Source organism: Aquarana catesbeiana, linkage group LG02 (genome assembly GCF_042186555.1).
Source record: "Aquarana catesbeiana isolate 2022-GZ linkage group LG02, ASM4218655v1, whole genome shotgun sequence".
NCBI classification, from domain to species: domain Eukaryota; kingdom Metazoa; phylum Chordata; class Amphibia; order Anura; family Ranidae; genus Aquarana; species Aquarana catesbeiana.
Window position 1 is genome coordinate 500,421,920 of NC_133325.1, and position 9,932 is coordinate 500,431,851.

General features: G+C 47.3%; 1 non-coding gene across 1 annotated transcript; it reads left to right on the forward strand.

The window, feature by feature from the left end:
• The first annotated feature begins 3,364 nt into the window (after positions 1–3,364).
• Positions 3,365–3,436, forward strand: TRNAE-UUC (transfer RNA glutamic acid (anticodon UUC)). The gene has a single exon. It is a non-coding gene; the product is annotated as a tRNA-Glu (tRNA).
• The last annotated feature ends 6,496 nt before the right edge of the window (positions 3,437–9,932 follow it).

The following is a 9,932-nucleotide window of genomic DNA, read 5'->3' on the forward strand; positions in this document are numbered from 1 at the left end:
TTGATGGCAGAACTATAAAGATGAAACATTGCTTGGAAGTGGTGTACAATCGTCTATTTTTGCAGAGTTCCAAGATGTAGAATTTTTTGTGTCCTTTGTCAAGCTTCAATACTTTACCTGTTTTGTACAAGCTTCACAGATGGAGACCCCCCTATAGTATCCACTAGAGCACCTGTGTGGGACCCCTAATAAAAAGGGTGTTCTTGTGTCCCACACTAGTGCTCCAGCGTCCAGATGTGAAAACAGCTGCTGAGTGTCCTCTCCTTACACAGAATCTAGTTTGCATTTCATTCTAGTAACAAACCCATCTACACAACCAAATATTTTTCATACAAGTAGGCCCTAAAAAATGTGGGCAAATGCATATGGCCAAAACAATGGTGTTTTATAGGCCGAAAGAAAAATGTTTGATACGAACGAATAATGTGCCCATGAACATGAAAGTTGCCATTTTAAACTGTACAACACTTAAGAAAAGCACATGGAGCAGCACGAACGTAATAAAGACAAAAAGAATAGGAACACAGCACAATTACTTACATTTTTGCAGCACTCTCCGGATCTTTCTGTACTGCTCGGGCTCTCTTAATTTCAGGTCCGACCACCGCTTCCTGAGCTGATCTTTCGATCGTCGTACCCTGAAATTCCGGTGCAGACTTTTGACCACTTTCGCCATGATCTTGGCCTTTCTGATATTGGGGTTCGGGTAAGGTCCATACTTTCCGTCATAGTCGGCCTTCTTCAGGATGTCGACCATCTCCAGCATCTCACCAAAGGACATATTTGAGGCCTTAAATCGTCTCCTTCTGGTTCGGGATGTTTCCGGATCCGGGCTTTCCTCCTCCTCGTTGCTATAATTAGCATGCACCTGCTCTGACTCCTCCATGTGCTCTTCACCCACTGCGCCGAACGAAAAGGGGCGGGGAATAGACTAGAAAGAACGTCAGGGGCGGGCGGAGTTACACGCATGCTCAGTGTGTATAAAGCGTAACACGCGTGCGTAGTACGTATGATCTGTGAGCGGAGGAAGGAGTATCGGAGGCGCCAATCGTGATAACGAAGGTAAGAGCCAAACTTGGGCCTATACTGCTTCTAGATTGAGGCCTATATTGTAACTAGATTAGGAGAGTTTTGCCTGACATTAGGGTTTGTCTTGTGTTGTGTCTTGCAGTGAAAATGAATACCTTGAAAGATACCGACTTTATGGCAATCGTCATAGATATGTTCAGGGAGCTGCCTTGTCTTTGGGAGATAAACCACCCACATTATAAGAACCAAAGAGGAAGGCAGCACTGGATCAATTGCTGGAATTTGTGAAGACGGTGATCCCCATGGCAAACATGACCTATTTGAAGATCCTAATTGGTGGCCTGAGGAGCACTTATTTAAGGGAGCACAAGAAGGTCCAGGATTCCCAGAGATGCGGAGCAGCAGATGACATCTATGTCCCCAGGATGTGGTACTATGACAGGCTGCATTTTCTGGCAGGCCAGACTGAACCCAGGTCATCACTCTCCAGTCTTCCTTCCACGCTTCCTTCCCCCCCCAGCTGAGGCTTCTGATGTCCAACCTGGGCTTTCCAGGCAGCAACATGTGGAGGAGCCCAGCTTGAGCCAGGTATAGCATTCCTCTAAATATTTCTGCTTGTCCAATCAATGATGTTAACTAGATGTTAGTTTGGAGTATTAATTTATGATTGTGATTGATGATGCAAAAAGTAAAACCATGTCCCTTTTTCATACACAGGGAAGTCTCAGCCAGGAGGTGGCCGGGCCGAGCAGGCTGCCTGATATCCAGGTCCCTCCCAGCCACCTGCAAAGAGAAAGTGGCAGGAAGAAGAGTACCCTGGAGGGAGGCTACAGAGGCCCTGACAGCCCCCCACACTGTGGAGGAGGACTTTGCTGGCATAATTGCCTGCAAAATGCAGCGGATGGAGGAGGGCCAACAACTCATGTGTGAGTCCTTAATGTTGGAAGCTCTCAATAAAGGGTTGAGGGGCCAAATAACATCTGCTACCCACATTTGTGACCTCACACATGGTCCTCCTCCTCCAGGTCCTACTACTCCTCCTCCTCCTCCAGGTCCTACTAGTCCTTGTGCTCCTCCAGGTCCTACTCCTCCTCCTGCCACATCTCCAACAGCAGAGCCACAACCAGGAAGGAAGCGTGGAAAGAAGACCAGAAAGTGATGACCCTGGGTCCAGTCTTGTCTGGAAAAAGATGCAGGCTCTTGTAGTACCACAGCCTGGGGACACAGATGTCATCTGCTGCTTTCCGGATGTCGGGGACTTCTGGACCAGACTGCACTCCCTTAGATATGGACTCCTCAGGCCACCAATTTTGATGTGAAAGAATTGATGTCTGCCCTGGGGGTCCAAGGTTTCGCCAATTTCTGCTGTTTCTCCAGCGTTGCCTCCCTCTTTGTTTGGTTCTGAGCCCTTAATAAAGGAATTTTTGTTTCAGTTATACTCGCCTATGTGTTTTTTCCTTCAAAAAGGACAGTTTGTTTGTGAGGATTCAGGTACATTTCTAAAGTACAATGTGAAATTAACAAGAGACACCAACACCAAGCAATCTCCTTGAGATTAAATAATACAAGATATCAATGGTGTCGTGGTAACTTGACACACAAAACACACACAAAAACATTCTGGAGTAAAACTAAAACTAAAATAAAACAAAGATCAGCCTTAAAAAAATACAAACCTAAAGAAATAATAAAATTATGCCTTAAAATAAAAAAATAAAATAAAACAACACAAAAATAATTTTGTCAGATGTGACAAATCAAAATATATTGAGGGAATCCCGATAAATAATAAAGAAAGAAGTTTGTGAGAAGTCTGTGTGAATATGAGCAGCAAAACTACTTCATTTTTCTCACATTATAAAGAAGAAGAGAGTGCTCTGTATTAAACCATTTTTAACATTGCACCGTGATGAAAGTGTTGTGTGCATTGCGAGCACTAATTTTAACAGACCGATCGGTTCCGTCTCGGAATTTCTTCTGAGCATGCGTGGCACTTTGTGCGTCAGAACTGACCACACACGGTCGGAGGATTTTGTTGTCGGAAAATGTTATAGCCTGCTCTCAAATTTTGTGTGTCGGAAAATCCGATGGAAAATGTCCGATGGAGCCCACACATGGTCGGAATTTCCGACAACACGCTCCGATCGGACATTATCCATCGGAAAATCCGACCGTGTGTACGGGGCATTAGGGGTTAGCCTTGCAGCACTGGGGTCCATGGTTCAAATCCTGACCAGGACACCATCTGCATGGAGTTTGCATGTTCTCCCTGTGCTTGCGCGGGTTTCCTCTGGGTACCCTGGTTTCCTCCCACACTACAAAGACATGCTACCTTGCATTGGTGGTGCAGTGGTGAGCATAGCTGCCTTTCAAGCAGCTGACCCGGGTTCGATTCCCGGCCAATGCCATCTCCAAGACTTGGAGTCCTCAGAGAGGTCAATGTGGAGAGTATATATTAGCAGTGGAATGAAGTGAATATGTGGAATGTTTGAGGAACAAAATGTCCCCCCAGAATCTATAGAAGGTGAACCCAGCAACTGATAGAAGATGCTTAGGCTGGATCACACCTAGGCATTCCGGATCCGGAATCACTGTAATTGCCGCAAAATGCATGACATGTTTGTGATCCCATTACTTTCAATGGCACCCCAATCACGGGACAATATTGTCACCTGACAAATCGCACAAACAAAATCGCGGGACACCTCTTTCCCAAAAGCAGTCCTGCGATTTTGTCGCAATTTGTCAGGTTACAATCGTGGCAAAAACACGCTTTGACTGGGGTGCTATTGAAAGTAAAGGGATCGCAAGTGTGTGCCGCAGTTTGTGGCAATTCGGGAATCTGAACAGAGCCTCGCCGTTTTCATCATATGACAAGAACTTCCTGCACAGACGTCCCTCCAGCAGGAATATTACACTCATACTCCCCTCAGCAGAAATATTACACCCATACTCCCCCCCAGCAGGAATATTACACCAATACTCCCCCAGCAGGAATATTACACCCATACTTTCCCCAGCAGGAATATTACACCAATACTGCTCCCCAGCAGGAATATTACACCAATACTGCCCCCCAGCAGGAATATTACACTAATACTCCCACTCCAGCAGGAATATTTCACCAATACTCCCCCTCCAGTAGGAATATTACAACCGTATTCCCCCCAGCAGGCAAATTACAAAGAATAATACACCCGTACTCCCCCCAGCAGCAATATTACACCAATACTCCCCCCTAGTAGGAATACTACACACATACTCCCCCCAGCAGGAATATTACACCCATACCCCCCCAGCAGGAATATTACACCCATACTCCCCAGCAGGTATTACACCCATACACACCTCTATATATGGATATATACAGTGGCTTTAGTGTATAGAGATATATAGGACAGTGGATATATAGTATATACAGAGAGTACACACATCACACCTCTATATCTGGGTATATACGGGGGGATATAGTATATAGAGATATATGACAGTGGATATATAGTATATACAGAGAGTACACATGTCTCACCTCTATCTCTGTGGATATTGTATATAGAGATACATAGGACAGTGGATATATAGTATATACAGAGAGTACACATGTGACACCTCTATATCTGGATATATATACGCGGGGGATATAGTATATAGAGATATATAGGACAGTCCAGTGGCAGAATTACCAGGGTCGCAACAGTCGCAGTTGCGACGGGGCCCGGCATTCCGCCACTGTGGGGGGGCCCCAGCGGGGTTGATCTTCACACATGGCTCTGAGCGGAGATCGTGTGTCATAGAACAATAGCACAGAGACACCGGCGGCATTAATGTTCTACTTGCCCGTCCGCCCTCTCTGGCAGGGGATGAGAGAGGACACACAGCTGATCTCACGGCTCCCCCTTCTCCCCCTCCCCTCTCCTGTGTGCTCCGCGGGTAATGTGAGCTCTTTAGCTTCACACTTGACTGCCCACGGAGCACACAGGAGAAGGGAGGGGGCAGAAGGGGGAGCCATGAGATCAGCTGTGTGTCCTCTCTCAACCCCTGCCAGAGAGGACGGACGGGCAAATAGAACGTTAATGCCGGTGTCTCTGTGCTATTGTTCTATGATACACGTACTCCGCTCAGAGCCGTGCTGTCCTGAGAAGACAGACAGCACTGATGGAAATTAATAGCAGGCACTGATGAGCACTAATAGAAGGCACTGATGAGCACTAATAGAAGGCACTGATGAGCACTGATGAGCACTAATAGAAGGCACTGATGAGCACTGATGAGCACTAATAGAAGGCACTGATGGGCACTGATGAGCACTGATAGAAGGCACTGATGAGCACTGATGAGCACTGATAGAAGGCACTGATGAGCACTAATAGCAGGCACTGATGAGCACTGATAGAAGGCACTGTTGGGCACTGATGAGCACTGATAGAAGGCACTGATGAGCACTAATAGAAGGCATTGATAAGCACTGATAGAAGGTACTGATGGGCACTGATGAGCACTGATAGACGGCACTGATGAGCACTGATAGAAGGCACTGATGGGCACTGATGAGCACTGATAGAAGGCATTGATGAGCACTGATAGACGGCACTGATGAGCACTGATAGAAGGCACTGATGAGCACTGATGGGCACTGATGAGCACTGATAGAAGGCACTGATGAGCACTGATAGAAGGCACTGATGGGCACTGATGAGCACTGATAGACGGCACTGATGAGCACTAATAGAAAGCACTGATGGGCACTGATAGAAGGCACTGATGGACACTGATAAAAGGCACTGATGGACACTGATAGGAGGCATTTATGGGCACTGATAGGAGGCACTGATGGGCACTGATAGGAGGCACTGATGAGCACTGATAGGAGGCACTGATGAGCACTGATAGGCCACATTGATGAGCACTGATAGGCAGCACTGATAGGAGGCACTAATGTGCACTGATAGGCTGCACTGATAGGTGGCATTGATGGGCACTGATAGGTGGTACTGATGGGCACTGAGGAACACTGACAGGCAGAACTCAGGCAGTATTGATGGGCTTTGATGGGCAGAATTGAAGAGTACTGATAGGTGGCACTGATGGACGCTGTTAGGCGGCATTAATGAGCACTGATAGGTGGTGCTGATAGGCAGAACTGATGGGCACTAATAGGCGGCATTAATGAGCACTGATAGGTAACACTTGTAGGTGGAAGTGATGGGCACTGATAGGCGGCATTGATGAGCACTGATAGGCAGCACTGATGGGCACTGATAGATGGCACTGATGATTGGGGAACTGATTATCAGTGTAAACAATTTACTGACATTCTTGACAGTTAACGGCAGTCCTTTCCTAACACAGACACAGCGTGTGAGGAAAGGGCTGTGGATAACCGGCAAGTCTGTTTACATGTGATCAGCTGATCACATGGTAAAGGGCTGCGCTGGATGCATGTCCCAGGGGTCATGCAGGAAGCACGGTTTTGGAAGGATGTCCATGGACACCCTCCCAAAATTGGAAGCCCGGGGCTCGGATGGAAGGGGGGCCCATCATGGTTTCTTGCACCGGGGGGAAAAGTTTGTCTATATAGGGTCGCAAGGACTGTCTCTTCTTGGGACACTCTGGCCACTGAGTTGTCACAAAGGAATTTGGAGGGTGGTGTAAGAACTCTATAGAGTATCCGTTTTCTACAGTGTCCAGGGTCCAGCAATCTGTAACCTTCCCTGCCCACATCCTCCAATAGGAGCTTAGCCTCGCTCCCACCAAACAAGCCTGGGCAGGCGCACCCTCAAAAGGACTTTTCATTTGTCTTGGCTGCCTGTGCTTCCTTAGACTTGATGCCCCAGAGAAAGGAACTTTGAGTCCCTCTCCATTGAGGTCTCTCCCATCCTGGCCTGTACCATTTTGCCTTCTGGAAGCGTTTGTAGGTTGACTGACTGGGTTGTCCAAGTGATTTCTTTTGGCCAGGCTGAGGGAGAAGAGCCGACTTACCTCTCGTGACTCTTTTAATTGCATCATCCAAGGTCTTTCCAAAGAGTAGTTTGCCGTTGTAGGGTATGTTGCACAAGGCCTGTTTGGAAGTTCCATCTGCCATCCAAAGGCAGAGCCTCAGGGCCCTCCTTGCTGTAACAGCACTGGCCATAGATCTGGCTAACAGCTTTGCTAAATCTACCGATGCCTCCACAAGGAATTCCGCTGAAATATTTGGCTCTTCCAATGCCGTAACAATCTTTGAGGGGTCTACCCCTGTGTTTAAAGCAGTCTCAACGTTGGAAAGCCATGTCTTCAAGGCCCTTGACAAGGCCGTCAGGGCACTGGCTGGACGAAGGGCCAACCCAGCAATGGTTCCTTTTAATATCTGCATCCCCCTGTCGATCCATTGGATCCCTGAAAGTAACCGAGTTCTCCAAAAGTAAGGACACATGCTGTGCTAAACGCTGCAAGTCTGCATCCACATTTGGTGGGGTCTCCCAAAGGCTATCCTGTGAAGAAGGCATGGGATGCAGTTTTGAGAGTTTGTTTTGCAAACTCAGTTTTTTATCATGTTTCTCCCATTTGTCCTCGATTAATTCCTTAGTCTCCAGAAATACTCCCTTTCAGGTTAGGAAAGAACCTACGGATCTTTTGTGGTGGGAGTGACTCTGACTCCCAATCCAGGGTTTCCTAATTGCTTGCACAAAGGGGCCTACCAGGTTATAATCAAAGGTCCCAGGCCCAGCATCCTCTGGATCCGAGGCTAACTCTGATACACTCTCTTCAGGTGAGACGCAAGATGTCTTGGGCTGTGTAAGTCTATGGGAGGAGTGTCTCGTTGGAATCGCCATGTCCTGGAGGCTCTATTGTACCGCCTCACGGATATAGTCTTTAAACCTCCTTGCATCATCCTCTTTATCTGCTGCCACTTCTCCAAGGCAACCCTTGCAGATAAGTTTTCCAGGCAAGGCTGGAAGTTTGCAGGCCCAGCACAGACCCTGTGGAGGATGTTGTGCTTGGTTCTGGGCAGGGGTAGATATCTGGACATCCAGTTCATGCGGGTCAGGAGAGAGCGAGAGCCTCCGTACAGATGGAAGGGATTCATGGCGCCGCGGTGACACAGAACATTGGCAGGACGTATGCTTTGATGAGCGTCTGCGCTTTGGGCTTCGGCTCCTGCAAAACAGCCAAGACAGACAACCGTGAACGAAAGGTTAGCACTCTTTTCCCCATCGTTCCACGCCGCCCCCTCGTACCTTTTTTTAGATCTTTGTGCCTCTGACCTGTGCGGTGTGCTCATCTATAAAAAAAACAAGAATCACTGCATGAGACAGGGAGCACAGAGAGAAACTCTCATCCCACCCCCTGTTTTTCTCCTAAAAATAATTTTCATTTATTTATTTATTTTTTGTGTCATGTCCCCTTTAAGCAGCTTACAGTGAGGGAAGGCAGCAGGGTGCAACGACAGCTTGGAAAAGAAAGATTATTTACACTACAGCCTCTCTGATAAGAAAAAGGAGGAAGAGAGAGAGACTGTCTTACCTGGAACTGACATGCAGAGAAAACAGAAAGCACGGCCGCTCAGGCCATCTGACTCTCTGCCTTTTGTATAATCAGTTGCCAGGTGATTGGTGGGGAACTGCCCTCCAAACAGGATAAGGAAGAGAGAGAGAGAGCCCGGAACGCTGCTAAGGAGACACAGTATGGGAGAAAAACAAGGAGTGCAGCCACAGTGTCCCTGAGAAGCACCGCACAGGTCAGTAAATAATGTGCTATCTAAGCAACAATGCCCGTGACCCAGGCACAAGGGTACCCTGGCTTACGGGGGATTTACCACCCACACACAGGGTCTTCCAACCCAGGAGAGGCAGAGAACCTGGGGGGAGGTGCGGTAGGGGGGATACTGCTCACCGACATCCATCCGATCTGGAAATGTTTGGCAGGTGGCCTGGAGTGACCAAAAATGAAGAACTCCGGGGATTAGGAGGGTGGGTCTTTTATTCTATCTATTGGAGGTGGTTCTTGGGGTTACCAGACTACGGAGGATTAACCCATGGTGTGCTGACGTGAGGTTAGCCAGGAAATAGTATATACAGAGAGTACACATGCCACACCTCTATATCTGGGTATATACGGGGGACATAGTATATAGAGATATATAGGACAGTGGATATATAGTATATACAGAGAGTACACATCACACCTCTATATCTGGGTATATACGGGGATATAGTATATAGAGAAATATATAGGACAGTGGATATATAATATATACAGAAAGTACACATGTCACACCTCTTTATCTGAGTATATACGGGGGATGGGGATGAGCCGAACACTCCCCGGTTCGGTTCGCAGCAGAACATGCTAACAGGCAAAAAATTCATTCGAACACACGAACACCGTTAAAGTCTATGGGACACGAACATGAATAATCAAAAGTGCTAATTTTAAAGGCTTATATGAAATATTCCTTTAAATTTCATACCTGAGGGGTGTCTATAGTATGCCTGTAAAGTGGTGCATGTTTCCCGTGTTTAGAACAGTCTGAGAGCAAAATGACATTTCTAAAGGAAAAAAGTCATTGAAAAGTACTCACGGCTATAATGAATTGTCAGTCCCGGCGATACACATAAAAGTCATTGAAAAAAACGGCGTGGGATTCCCCCACAGTCCACTACCAGGCCCTTTGGCCCTTTGAATATTAAGGGGAACCCCGAACCATTATTAAAAAAAAAAAAATGACATGGGATCCACTCAAAATCCATACCAGACCCTTCCAGGTCTGGTATTGACTTTAAGGGGAACCCTGCGCCAATTTTTTTTAAAAAATGGAGTGGGGGTTCCCCCAAAAATCCATACCAGGCCCTTATCTGAGCACGCAACCTGGTAGGCCGCAGGGGACGAGACAGCGCCCCCCCTCCTGAACCGTACCAGGCCAC